Genomic DNA, 12,900 nt, shown 5'->3' with positions numbered 1-12,900 from the left:
GAACACACGCGAGTGGGGCACATCAGCTCCGCACAAAGACTTTCTCTTTTTAAAAATAAATAAATAAATAAATAATTGTGAAAGCCACGCGGATGGAGCACATCGGCTCCCCACACAAACACCTTCACGTCACACGGAACATCCACCATTTTCAAACCTCAAGAGAAAACGTAGCAGTTGTCATCCACTACATTCAGTAAGTGCACAATTTTATATCGCTTGTCATGCTTGATGACTCATCTGAGGAATCACTAACAGTTCAAGTAACTCCTGCTAGAGCAACACGCACAAGCATGACGGACGGCCTGATAACACAACTACCCCCCAATTTTGACCTAAGTGACACCAGCACACTGGGACCAAGGTGGAAAAAGTGGGTGAGGGACTTTGAAGTGTGTCTCAAGGCGGTAGGTCCTTTGGAGGATGAAAGGAAACACAGCTTACTCACCCATGCCATAGGATCAAATGTGAGAGACATTCTAGATGAAATTCCTGAAGATGACATAGACACCTACACCAAATTGAAGACAACCCTAACCAACTACTTCACGCCACACACAAACGTGGACTATGAGCGTCACATCTTTCACACCACTAAACAACTAAAGGGTGAAACAATGGATGCGTTTGTGATGAGATTAAGAATAAAGATGAAACACTGCGATTTTAACAACTACTCAAATGAAGAAGCACTTCACTCACAGATAATTGTAGGGTGTGAAAGCGGTGATTTCAGAAAACCACTTCTACAAAAGGCTCGAAATCTGGAAGAGATTCTACGCCTGGCTCGATCCGAGGCGGCACTAACAGCACAGGTAGAAGGTCTTGATGGCATCACCATCATTCATGGGAAGCATGAGAATCTACATAAACTTGAGAGCACTATCAAAGGAAACACAGATCCATTTTGTTATCGTTGCGGACATGAATATCCTCATGAAGGCACATGCCCTGCTATAGGTCAAGTCTGTTCTGCCTGTGGGGGAGAAGATCATTACAAGGCTGTATGTTTCATATATCGTAGCAAAATGCGAGGAAGTGGAAGAAATAGACGCTCCACACCAGAAAGAGAACCGAGGCGTCTGAGTCCCAATCGTGACTCACGCTACCAGAATGACGCGACACGCCGCCGACAACGAGAAGAACCGTCGGATCGAAAACAATCAAGGACCTCACAGGAATGGCGAGACAGCAAATCTACATCCTCCGGACAGAGAAGACGTCCCCGGAGATATGTCAGGTGTCTGGTAGAACAATCACATTCTGACAGCATCTCTAGCACCTCCTCAGAGGACAAACCCAAGAAGGAATTAAATCTACGAAGAGGAAAACCACGGATAAAAGGCTACTTATATGCACTTGGAAACCCCACTGCAAAAGAAAATAGCCCTACTCTCATCATCAATGTCAACCAAGTGGCTTCCGAATTTCTGTTGGATACCGGAGCCACGGTAAACGTGGTGAGTGAGGAAGTGTACAACAACATGCCAAACACACCACGTTTGCAACCAGCTAGAGCACTCATTTTTCCGTATGGCTCCAAGACGCCGCTACCGTGTAAAGGCTTCTTCACGGCATCATGTCGATACAAAGATCACGTAAAGGAAATACCCATGCATGTTCTTGAAGCTGCCACCGACAGTGGATGCATTCTTAGTTACAAATCTGCGGTCGACATGGGTCTAATTCATGTCCTGTATAGACTCATGATGCATAAGCACCTGGACCCCACCGCCAACATTGACAAAATTTTCCCTGTATTGTTCAAAGGACTTGGAAAATTGAAGGACAGACAAATTGAACTACATATAGACAACAGCATTCCCCCTGTAGCGCAGCATTACCGCGGTATTCCCATCAATATACAAAAGCAAGTGGAAACCGAACTAATGAAACTCTTAGAGGCAGACATAATTGAACCTGCTGAAGGCCCCACTCCTTGGGTATCCTCCATAGTGCCAGTCCCAAAAAGAGACTCTGCTGACATTCGCATTTGTGTGGACATGCAAAGACCAAATGAAGCAATCCTGAGAGAACGTCATCAATCTCCTAGGATAACGGACATGGTGCATCTGCTCAATGGAGCCGCAGTGTTTTCAAAACTGGACCTCAATAGAGGGTACCATCAATTAGAACTCCACAAAAGGTCCAGATACATCACCACTTTTGCTACTCACCTGGGCCTCTATAGATACAAGCGGCTCAGTTTTGGAGTTTCTTCAGCAGCAGAAATTTTTCAATCAGAAATTCATAACATAATAAAACACGTGCCAAATTGTTTGAACTATAGTGACGACATCTTAGTATTTGGACAAAATCAAGAGCAACACGATGACACCCTTATGCGTGTGTGCATGGCACTGGAGGAAGCACACCTCACCCTGAACAAGGACAAATGCGAATTTAGAAAACCAACCCTACGATTTTTCGGCCACATCTTCTCTAAAAATGGAATGACACTGGATCCTGAGAAGGTCAGTGCACTCACCAGCACAACACCACCAACCTCCGTCACTGATCTGCGATCGTTTCTAGGGCTTGCAAGTTATTGCACAAGATACATTAAGGATTTTGCATCGGTCAGTGCACCCTTGAGAGCCCTCACCAAACTTAACGCCGATTTCCGATGGACGGATGAATGCCAACAAGCGTTCCAAGTCATCAAAGATCGCATTGCAGATGCCAAAAACATGGCATATTTTGACCCACGGAAGCACACAGAATTAATAGTAGATGCTAGTCCAGTTGGCCTAGGGGCCATTCTAACTCAACTTGATCGCAAAGATGACCGGTCCATACACATAGTATCTTATGCCAGTCGCAGCCTCTCAAAAACTGAACAAGCATACTCACAAGCTGAGAGGGAAGGTTTGGCTGTTGTGTGGGCATGCGAGCACTTTCATCTTTTCCTGTACGGGAAACCTTTCACAATAGTCACAGACCACCAGGCATTGCTATTCATCTATGGCAATGCCCAAGCCAAAATGCCTCCCAGAATAGCTCGATGGGCTCTAAGGCTACAAGACTATCAATTTGACATCATTCATCGACCCGGAAAAGAACAAAATCCAGCAGACTTCCTTTCGCGTCATCCCAGTCAAAATTGCAACCCCGATCCATCCATTGCAGATCAGTACATCATGTATGTGGTCCAAGAAAGCACAGCACAAGGTTTGGACATGGAAAAAATAGCCAGAGAAACCAACTCGGACCATGCGATGCAGGTCATCATGAGATGTCTTGAGACAGGTCACTGGAAACAGGCAAAGCAACTCAAAGAAGATGCAGAAGATGAAACTAGACAAGACATCACCTGTCTACTCACAGTAAAGGAAGAGCTCGCTGAAACAGAAGGACTCTTACTGAAAGGGACAAAACTAGTGATTCCTCGTTCGTTGAGAAAAATGGTCCTTGAGCTTGCGCATGAAGGACACCGAGGAATAATGTCCACTAAAAGGATGCTGCGACAAAGAGTATGGTTCCCTCAAATGGACACACAAGTGGAGGAACTGCTCAAAAACTGTCCCACGTGTGTGGTTCTTAACCCTCAAACTAGACCTGAACCGCTCAGAATGACTGAATTGCTCAACGGAACCTGGGAAGAAATTGCAGTAGATCACTATGGTCCTTTGGAAGGGGGTGAATATATCCTTGTGGCCATTGATGAGTATTCAAGATTCCCAGATGTACAAATTGTACCGTCAACAGCAGCATATCACACCATCCCTGCATCGGATAGAATGTTTGCTACATACGGAATTCCAAAAGTAGTGAAGTCAGACAATGGACCCCCATTTACCGGACAAGACTTCAAAACCTTCGCAGAATATATGGGTTTCCATCACAGAAAAGTAACACCGTTGTGGCCTCAAGCGAACGGTACAGTTGAACGATTCATGGGAAGTGTTAAACGCACCACGCAGATTGCTCGCCTGACAGGAGAACCGGTGGAGAAATTGCTGTGTAAGCTAATGAGAGACTATCGCAATACCCCACACAGTACCACTGGCAAATCACCATCAGCATTCATGTTTGGTAGTAATGTGCGAACTAGACTAACCCACATAGAACTAGAGGAAGAAAGGTACAAAGGTGACGCTGAAATGAGACAACAAGACGCATCTCAGAAGTTGAATATGAAAAACACAGCGGACAAGAAAAGGAGGGCCGAAGAGAATAATTTGGAGCCGGGAGACATCGTCGTTGCGAGACAGCCACAAAATCGCAAAAACATGGCAGCATTCAATGAAGAACCCCTCACCATCACACAGAGGAAAGGCTCTCTCATCACGGCTGAAGGAACTACGCACATGATGACAAGAAACAGCTCTCACTTCAAGAAAATGCCAGGGATCATACCCCTAGTCGAACATCACATGCCAAGAGACACTTTGGTGCGGGATGCACCTTATGAAGGAGACCAAGAAGATTCCGACACTGATGAGCCCCGTTGGCTACCTCAGGAATCGAGTGAAAGAAATAATTGGAGACCTCAGAGAACTCGAAGAAGACCACCGCGTCTCATTGAGGAGATGCCCTGATAACAAACTCAATGGTTAGTATCGGGGGGGTGTGATGTCGTCACATAACTCCCTAGTCACGTGGAGAGGAACACGGGGGCGGCAGGAAGGGGAGGGACAGGAGATGACGTGGGGCAGGCACTTCGGGGTAACGAGTTAGATAATAAAGGATGTGTTAAAGAAGACTCCGCGTCCGTGCTTTATTTGGGATGTGATATCTCTACACATCTCTACAGTTCTCATGTATTGGGCACGTGCTGAGCATCGGAATAGTTGTTTCGTATTGTCTGCGCAAATGACAGTGCTGTTAGGGTTCCGTTATACAGCGCATACTTCTTGGGACCAGTATAGTGAAGCCGTATAATTCCTTGGTTTCGACGCACCAACGGAGTACTGTTCACCTCGCGTGTGCGCAGTACGGATTTGTATAGTGAAGCAGTATAATTTTTTGTTGCAACGCGCTAACGGTGCACTGTTCACTTCGCGCATGCGCTGTGCGGACTACTAACCTTTTTTCTTCAACGCACGTTCATAACAGAGACACTGCTTGTTTCGTGCATGTGCAGCGCAGTAATCTAATGCAGGGTCAGTGAGGGATCGCGGGAAACATAACTTCAAGGCTTTCTTAAAAGTCATTAGAATAAGGACAGGAGAAAACTTCATGCACAGTAGTAGAAACAATAAATAAACTACGAGAACGCTAAAAGCTATGAGCAGGAGTGCTACAATAACATTTACAGCTGATCACAGTTTGCAGACTCTTTTCTAACATAGACTCATTGCTAAGTATGAGCGGTTAAGAAGCAAATTAAAGGCTAAGTTGTTTTTAAGTGCAAGCAAGCTACACAGGAACTCAAGTTGATACTGGCAAAGGTAGGACTGCATCCAGGGGACTTCCTGTGATCCTAAGCAGCTTTTCCATAGCTCTCAACTCACACGCTTTTGGCGGGTGTCACCCGCCTTGTAAAGGACTGACTCACCCGCCAAGCCTCCTGCACGCCCATTCATTCCAATGGGCCTCTCACCCGCCAAAAACAAAATCGGGTGATTTCACCCGCCTTTGCAAGACAAATGGTTGAGAGCTATGGCTTTTCTCAGTCTGAAGAGTCCTAGTTGCTGCAATCTCAGTGACTATTCCAGCAAGTAAAAATTCCTCTAAGCTCTTCTAGAGGAGAACCAGGTATGGTGTGTTTGTTTAGTTTAATTTGATGAGTAAGATGGAGATTACCAAAGTAGAAAGGTTAGTGACCAAGAGATGCAATTCTGCTTTCTTCCCTTAGCTTGGGAGGCGGCAAGAGCAGAGCAAGACCTGATGATTTTGTCCCAATTCCCCATTTCCCTTAGGGGTGCTTTCAGCTTAACTGTATCCAATCAGTTGAGAGGGTAGCATTCGTGGGGGACTACGGGGGTTCACAACTTCTGCGGACAACCTTCTAAACCTCAAGCCTGACAGTTGGGATGCTTTCCTGTACTGCATCATTTTCTCCACTGCTGGCAGTCTGGCCTCAAGACTCAAACAAGAGCCCTGGCGAAGAGGTACACAGCATCAGCGCAACGCACAGTATAACACCAGGCGGGTGTCCAAGTTACCTTCTTTGGCATCTTCTTGGAAGTTACATAATTCCGGGACATGGCAATGGCCCCATACCCCTTGATGAATGACTGGTAGTACCCACTGAGAAAGGCTCTCACCTGTGTCTGTGTGGTGGGGATGTCCAATTCTTCTCAGCCTGTACCTTTGCTTCTAGCGGTTGTTTCTTACCTCCACCAACCAGGTGGCCTAGGTAAGTCACTGTGCCCTGCACTTTCTGGCGCTTTGTGGCCTAGATTGTCAGACCTGCATTCTGCAGCACCTGAAGCACTTGTTCCATATGTGATAGGTGATCCTCCCAGGTGTGGCTGAACACAGCAATGTCATTTAAAGAGGTGACACTGAAGTTTTCCAGCACAGACAAAACCTGGTTACCCATCTGCTGAAAAGCAGCAGGGACAATCTTCAATCCGCAGGGCATCAGAGTGAATTGATAATGTCCTTCTGGGGTTGAGAATGCTGACCTCTCTCACGCTCCATCTGTCAAGCAGACCTTTCAGTACCCTGCCGTGAGGTCAAAGGTACTGATGTACTTGACAGCGCTGAGCTTGCCAATGACCTCATCTGCACATGGAATGGGGTGAGCATCAGTCTTCATGACAGAATTGAGCCCCCTGTAGCAAACTTCAGTCTTCCCATCACTGGTCGTTTTAGGAACCAGTACCACTAGGCTAGCCCAGGGGCTGTAGGATGGCTCTATCACTCTTAGGGACAACATCTTGGAAACGTCCTCCTTGATGGTGTACCTGACCTTATTGGACATCCAGTGAATGCTACTCTTCACCAGCTTACTGTCTCCAGTGTCCACATCATGGATGCACCAATCTGTGTAACCTTGAGTCAGTGAAAACAGACAGGCAAACTGTCCCAGTAACCGGCAACAGTCTGTGAGTTGCTGTTCTGACAGGTTCATTGGCAAGTTAACACTTTCAAATGACCCATCTGTGGCTTCAGTGTGCAAGAGGTCTGAGAGGGATCAGTCTCCTCCTCAGTCTCTCTGTCAGTCACTAATGCCATAATGGGATCCAAGCCGGTTGATGTGAAAGACCATGCACATCTGTTTAGGTCCTTTCACGTCAATGAGATAATTGACCTCACTGACTTTTTCCAGCACACAGTAAGGCTCAGTCCACTTGTCCTGAAGGGCACTGGGTTTGTCAGGCTCCATAATTCACACCCACTGGCCTGTGACTTTACTCTCCTGGAATGTACAGGGTTTTTCTGTACTAACAAAACCTTGTGTGAACATCTTCAAACTCATTCCTTTTTTGTCCCAAGAAAGTTGGATTACTGATCTTCCATTATTTGAAGGATCTGATATTGTTGTGGAACCTGCTTCTCAGGGCCCAAGGGGTCATCCTGCAGTGGCCTTTTAATTGCAGTTCAACAGGGCAAGGGATTAAGTATCATTAATCATTCCGTTCTGAGTAAAAGTGTTTTGGTTGCCTCTGTAAAAATTGAAGGCCTATCTAATTTTAGCAGTATCCTGATATTTAATATCTATGGGGTCCAGAAGTAATTGTTTCATTAACCCTTACGATGATCAATCAAAAAATAGAAGATTGGTTTCTGACCTATCCCAGGGGACAGGTGGGGATTTCAGTGCAGATTGCTCCAACCCCTCTGCAAATGAGAATGATATAACAGAAATCCCCCTTCAATTTAGTATGCGGGGTGGTGAAAAAAGTGGGCTACATAATAATACGGTAAATCAAAAACGAATTCAAGGTCACCTGTGGCGTACTAATCTGGAGGTTTGGGGCCTCCAGCCTTTATTACTCACTGAAGAGAATGATGGGGACTGTAGGGTGGTCGGAAATCATCGTCAAGTCAGAACGGGACCCAGCGCTAAGAGTTGTCAGACAATGCATACAGGCAGACAAACGAGCACACATGAGACAGCAGGCCAAACATGAATCTGAAACAGTGAGCAATGACAGCCGATGAATAAGCCCGGTCAGAGATGAACTCTCCATTGTTGAGGATCACGTCATCCTAAATGGCTGCAAGGTAGTGAGACGAGTGTCACTCCGCGAGAAGACAGTTCAACTAGCGCATGAAGGACACTGAGGGGTAGTGGCCACCAAGCGGCTGCTGAGGCAAAAGGTGTGGTTCCCAAGACTAGATGCACTAGTGGAAAACATAGTAGGAGGATGCATAACGTGCGAGCAGGTAGCCCCACCACCACACTGAACCCGCTGCAAATGTCTCTGCTCCCGGCACAAGTGTGGGACGAGCTGGTGGTAGACATGTTCGGGCCCCTCTGGAATAGTACATACGTTCTAGTGCTCATTGATGAACACTCGCGATTCCCAGAAGCGCAACCTGTTGAGAGCACTGCAGCCACCTGCATCATCCCAGCACTCAATCGCATGCTGCCTGCGTATGGGGTCCCGAGGGTGATTAAATCTGACAACGGCCCACCTTTCACCAGCCTAGACTTCCAAAACTTTGCGAGATATATGGGCTTCCAACACAAGAAAATAACCCCCAGATGGGCTCAAGCAAATGACATTGTGGAAAGGTTCATGGCCAACATCAAACAAACGCTACAGATTGCGAACATAATAAACAAACCATTTGAACAAGCCCTCTACCAGCTATTGAGGGAGTATCGACACACCCCACACAGCATCACAGGAGTCTGCCCCGCTGACCTAATGTTCAGGAGGCCTGTCAAGACTAGACTACCAGAAGACCCGAGTCCGAAGCCTTCAACCCTCCTAGAACAACAAGCAAGGAAAAAGGACAAGGAGGAGAAAAAGAAAATGAAGGATACCACAGACGCTGAAGAAGAGCGTGCGTGGGGGAGAAGTATTCCATCAGCTTGCCGTGTAGTTCTCCGTATGTTGTGGTGTCCAGGTTCAGCAGTTCTCCTGCTATGTCCCTGACTGCGGGTCCCACGGCCATGGACAGGGTGTTTTTGAGCCTGGCATCGTCCGTAACACCAATGGCGCCTACGTAAAATTCAAAGTCTCTTCGCCATATGGACCAGCAGGGACCCAGATTGGTGGTGTATCTGACATTGAATGGGTTTGGTATGTGCATGACCTGCGCTGTGCCTCCCGCCCCTTGCGCCTGATGTGTGGCCTTTCTGGCTGCGCCATCCGCCCTTGATGGCAAGGTTGAGGGCACTGAAGAAGCCACCAGGTCCGACATGGTGTGGTGGCTGTGTAAGTCCTTTTACTGGTGGTGTGAAACAGCTGAATAGGCGCACCTTGTCTCTATGCCCCTTTGCTTCTTCTTGACTGCTGGGAGTGGGCTTCGCTCTGCTGTGCGTGCATATGCTGAATTCAGTTTGAAGATTGGGCAGATGTACCTTCTGAGGGTGCGTGCCTCGCACCTTGTTTCCTCTCCCAGTTTTCTAGTATTGTCCAGCTGTTGGGGGCGTGTCTCTCGCTCTCTTCATCTCCTCCGGGCCTCTCCCGGGACGCACTGCTGTGAGGGTGGGGTGGGCACTTATCAATCGCTTTACACCTCTGCTGGTCCTCCTTTTCGGCACGTTATTGGGGGGCACTTATGTCATGCTTCGTTTCCTCTCAGGGCCTCGTGAGCCCGAAGCATGGTGGTGCAGGCACGCCCCGCGACCGCGTTACAGTGGCGCTGCTCCTTTCTCACTGTGGTCGACTCCTCCGTGGCAGCTGGGCCCTGACAGACACCCCGTGGGCGCGCTGCTTCGAGGAGGCGGGGCTCGGATCGCCCGCGTGTGTCGCTCCTAGCCAGCCGAGTACACCGTGGCTGTCTGCTGCATTGCGGCTCCAGTCTCCTGCACGCGAGGTGCGTCGATGTGGTCCACTGCCCAACGGCAGCCCTCGCTGGTATGCTGGGTGTCATCTACCGCTTCATCGCCATTGTGAGGTATTCCACCTTTCACTCTCACTACGCCCCCACGCACAGGCACAATGATACGAGGGACACACTGGACAAATGCACACATCTTACTTTATTCCCAACAATCTTCAACTGCCCCTATAGCCCGGCCCCCTCCCTAACCCCAACATCACTTCCTTCTTGCCCAGGACCACAACGGTGGTCCTCCCACATAACGATGTGGGGAGACTGCTGTTGAGGATGTTACGGCACATCCTGACAGGGACAATATGAATTCATGGGTTGGTGCTAGGTACTCCTCACGTATAGACTATATTTTTGTAACCAACACTCTTTTTGATATGAAGAGTTCCTTCAAGGTGGCACACAATGACCTCAGCAATCACACGCTGTTTTTATTTGGGACAGCTGTCATTATAACACCTTGTATTATAATTCCCATATTAGGATAAACAAACAGGGAAGCTGCCTAAAATGGAATGATAAAAAGATAATGGGCCTCATTAGGAGTCCGGCGGTAGCCGTGCCGATAAAACTGGCAGGCTGCCGCCGGACTCGTGCATATTTCCAGTGCCTGGCTTCCCGGAATAACCAGGGGATTACGACCCTGGCGTTCCAGGAAGTCAGGCGCTGGAAAAATGTAAATCCCTATTCCCATTGAGTCCCATAAGACTCAATGGGAATGGGGATGACGGAAGCACCAGCAACGTTAATAACAGTGCCGGTGCTTCTGTGAAAGTCTGCGAGCGGGTGCTGTCCCACCCACCAGGTCAGGACTGGTGGCAGGACGGCAGCCACTCGCGCGGTCATTACCGGAACGGAGGAACTAGCGGGTCCGTGCTCGTTTGACGCCTCTAATAGCAGCTGATTACGAGTGCGCAAGCACGGGCGAACCCCCATGCCAGTAATGGCCATAACACCATGCCACTAAAGGCCCTCCAACCCCCTGATAGCACCATCACGGGACCCGCCGATACCGCCTCCACCTAGGAGGCACCCCTTAATACCAACCCGGTAATAACATCATGTTAATACCGGGCTCGTAATACCGGTCCCGAAAGTAACGTCATTGCCTCGTGAACGGGAAATGCACCGGTGGCCATCTTTAAAAACACAATCCATTGCAATCCTCCCAAACCACAAGTGTTGCACAGGGGAGACCAGGGCCTCCCAAATCAACATGTCCAAGGCAACCAGAAAATCAAACCCCCGCCTGCGCAAGAAGCGTTTTTCTGATGAGGAACTCAACATGTTGGCAGACACCCTCACTGCCCATGCTGAGGACATAAACACCCATAACCTCAAAAGGGTGGCGCAGCAGAGGAAAAAGGAGATTTGAGAGGAGGTAGCCCCCAAGGTATCTGCAGTTGGCACCACCCCAAGGACAGTCAAAGACTGCAAAAAACGGTGGGATGATCTCCGCCTCAGGGTGCGCAACATCCTTGCCAGCAATCGGAGGGCGGCCATGGCCACAGGAGGGGGTGCCCACTCCCCGACAAAACTAATGCGCTGGGAGGAGACGTGTAGTACCTTCATCCAGATGGAGTCCATTGAGGGCTTCGGGGAGATGGACACGGGTGCCGCAACATCTGGCGATGGAGGTGAGTGACCCTGCAGACCCCAGTAGGGGAAACCATGACGTAGCACAAGTGATCTGGAATAGAGTCTAGGCAAGGCAATGCATGTCCCAACACACACACATCAACATATCCATGTCCAGATGGAGGTCCAAACCCTGCCACAATGAAATGCATGCTGAGTGCCAATCCCATTCCCAACAGACAGCCAACACACACAGACCATTCCCATGTCATACATCACACAAACCCCAATGCAATGGCATGCCACCTGCCATGCAGCATTCTTGAATTGAGAAGTCACGTCAAATGCCAATATGCCCCACTCCAAACTACCTTGTGTGACACACCTGTAAGAGATGAATGCATGATAAATGGAAATCTCCACAGCACCATATAATGCATCTTGCATGTAACACCATCACTGATGCCCTGCATCTCTTCTACCCCCCCCAGGCACCGATGGAGAAGATGCCAGTGAAGAACAAACCACAAGGGCATCCACGTCCCGGGCCAAAACAACTGCCACAGGCAAAAGCACCTCCAGGGCAGCTTCGCAGCCCACACCAAAACCCAGGGGGAGTGCCCAGGCCATGCCGGCACATGAGGGCCCCACAGCTATGCCTGAGACCAGAACCACAGAGCTGGCAACACCAGCGGAAGGCGAGGCCAGTGGCACCCATTCTGTAGAAAGAAGTTCCGTGGGCGAGGCAGCAGCCACAGCCCCACTGAGCGACATCAAAATTGGGGCAGAGGAGTATGTGGACGCGGAAGGCCTAATACATGTGGCATGTCCACACTCCCCAAGCCCCCTTTCAACCCACCAACCCCACACTCAAGCCACACCCACCAGCACCAGTTCAGACCTCAGCACCACCCCCGATGCCAGCCCTGCAAATGCACGCCTGGTCGCAGCACCCTCAACCACTGCTGCTCCCACCGACCTTGAGGCAGGACTAGAAAGGGTGAAGGCAAGACAGGACTCCATGCTGGAACTTGTTCGACACTATGTGGCGGAAGGAGAGGAAACAAGGCAGGAGATAGCGCAGGCCATCGCAGGGAACACTGCCGCCATAAATGCTTCTGCGGTGATGATGCGTGACAGTCTGGGGGCCGTCACGCAGTTCCTGACCTCAATACTGCAGCACATGCAGCAGCAACAACCTGCGCCAGCCGTGCCAATCACTATGGCATCCACCCCATCCTCCACACCCGCTTCCTCTGCACCCTCCAGCCCTGTGTGTCTGACAAGGCGCAGTGCGAGGCAGTCAGAAATGCTTCCCCCGGACACCAAGAAAGCACGGAAATAGTGTGGGACAACAATGGGAGTGGGGGAGATGGTGTCGGTGGTGTATAGGTGTTTAAGGGGGTGTTCATTGGG

Source organism: Ambystoma mexicanum, chromosome 6p (genome assembly GCF_040938575.1).
Source record: "Ambystoma mexicanum isolate Mex_15411 chromosome 6p, UKY_AmexF1_1, whole genome shotgun sequence".
NCBI classification, from domain to species: domain Eukaryota; kingdom Metazoa; phylum Chordata; class Amphibia; order Caudata; family Ambystomatidae; genus Ambystoma; species Ambystoma mexicanum.
This window is presented reverse-complemented; position numbering follows the sequence as displayed.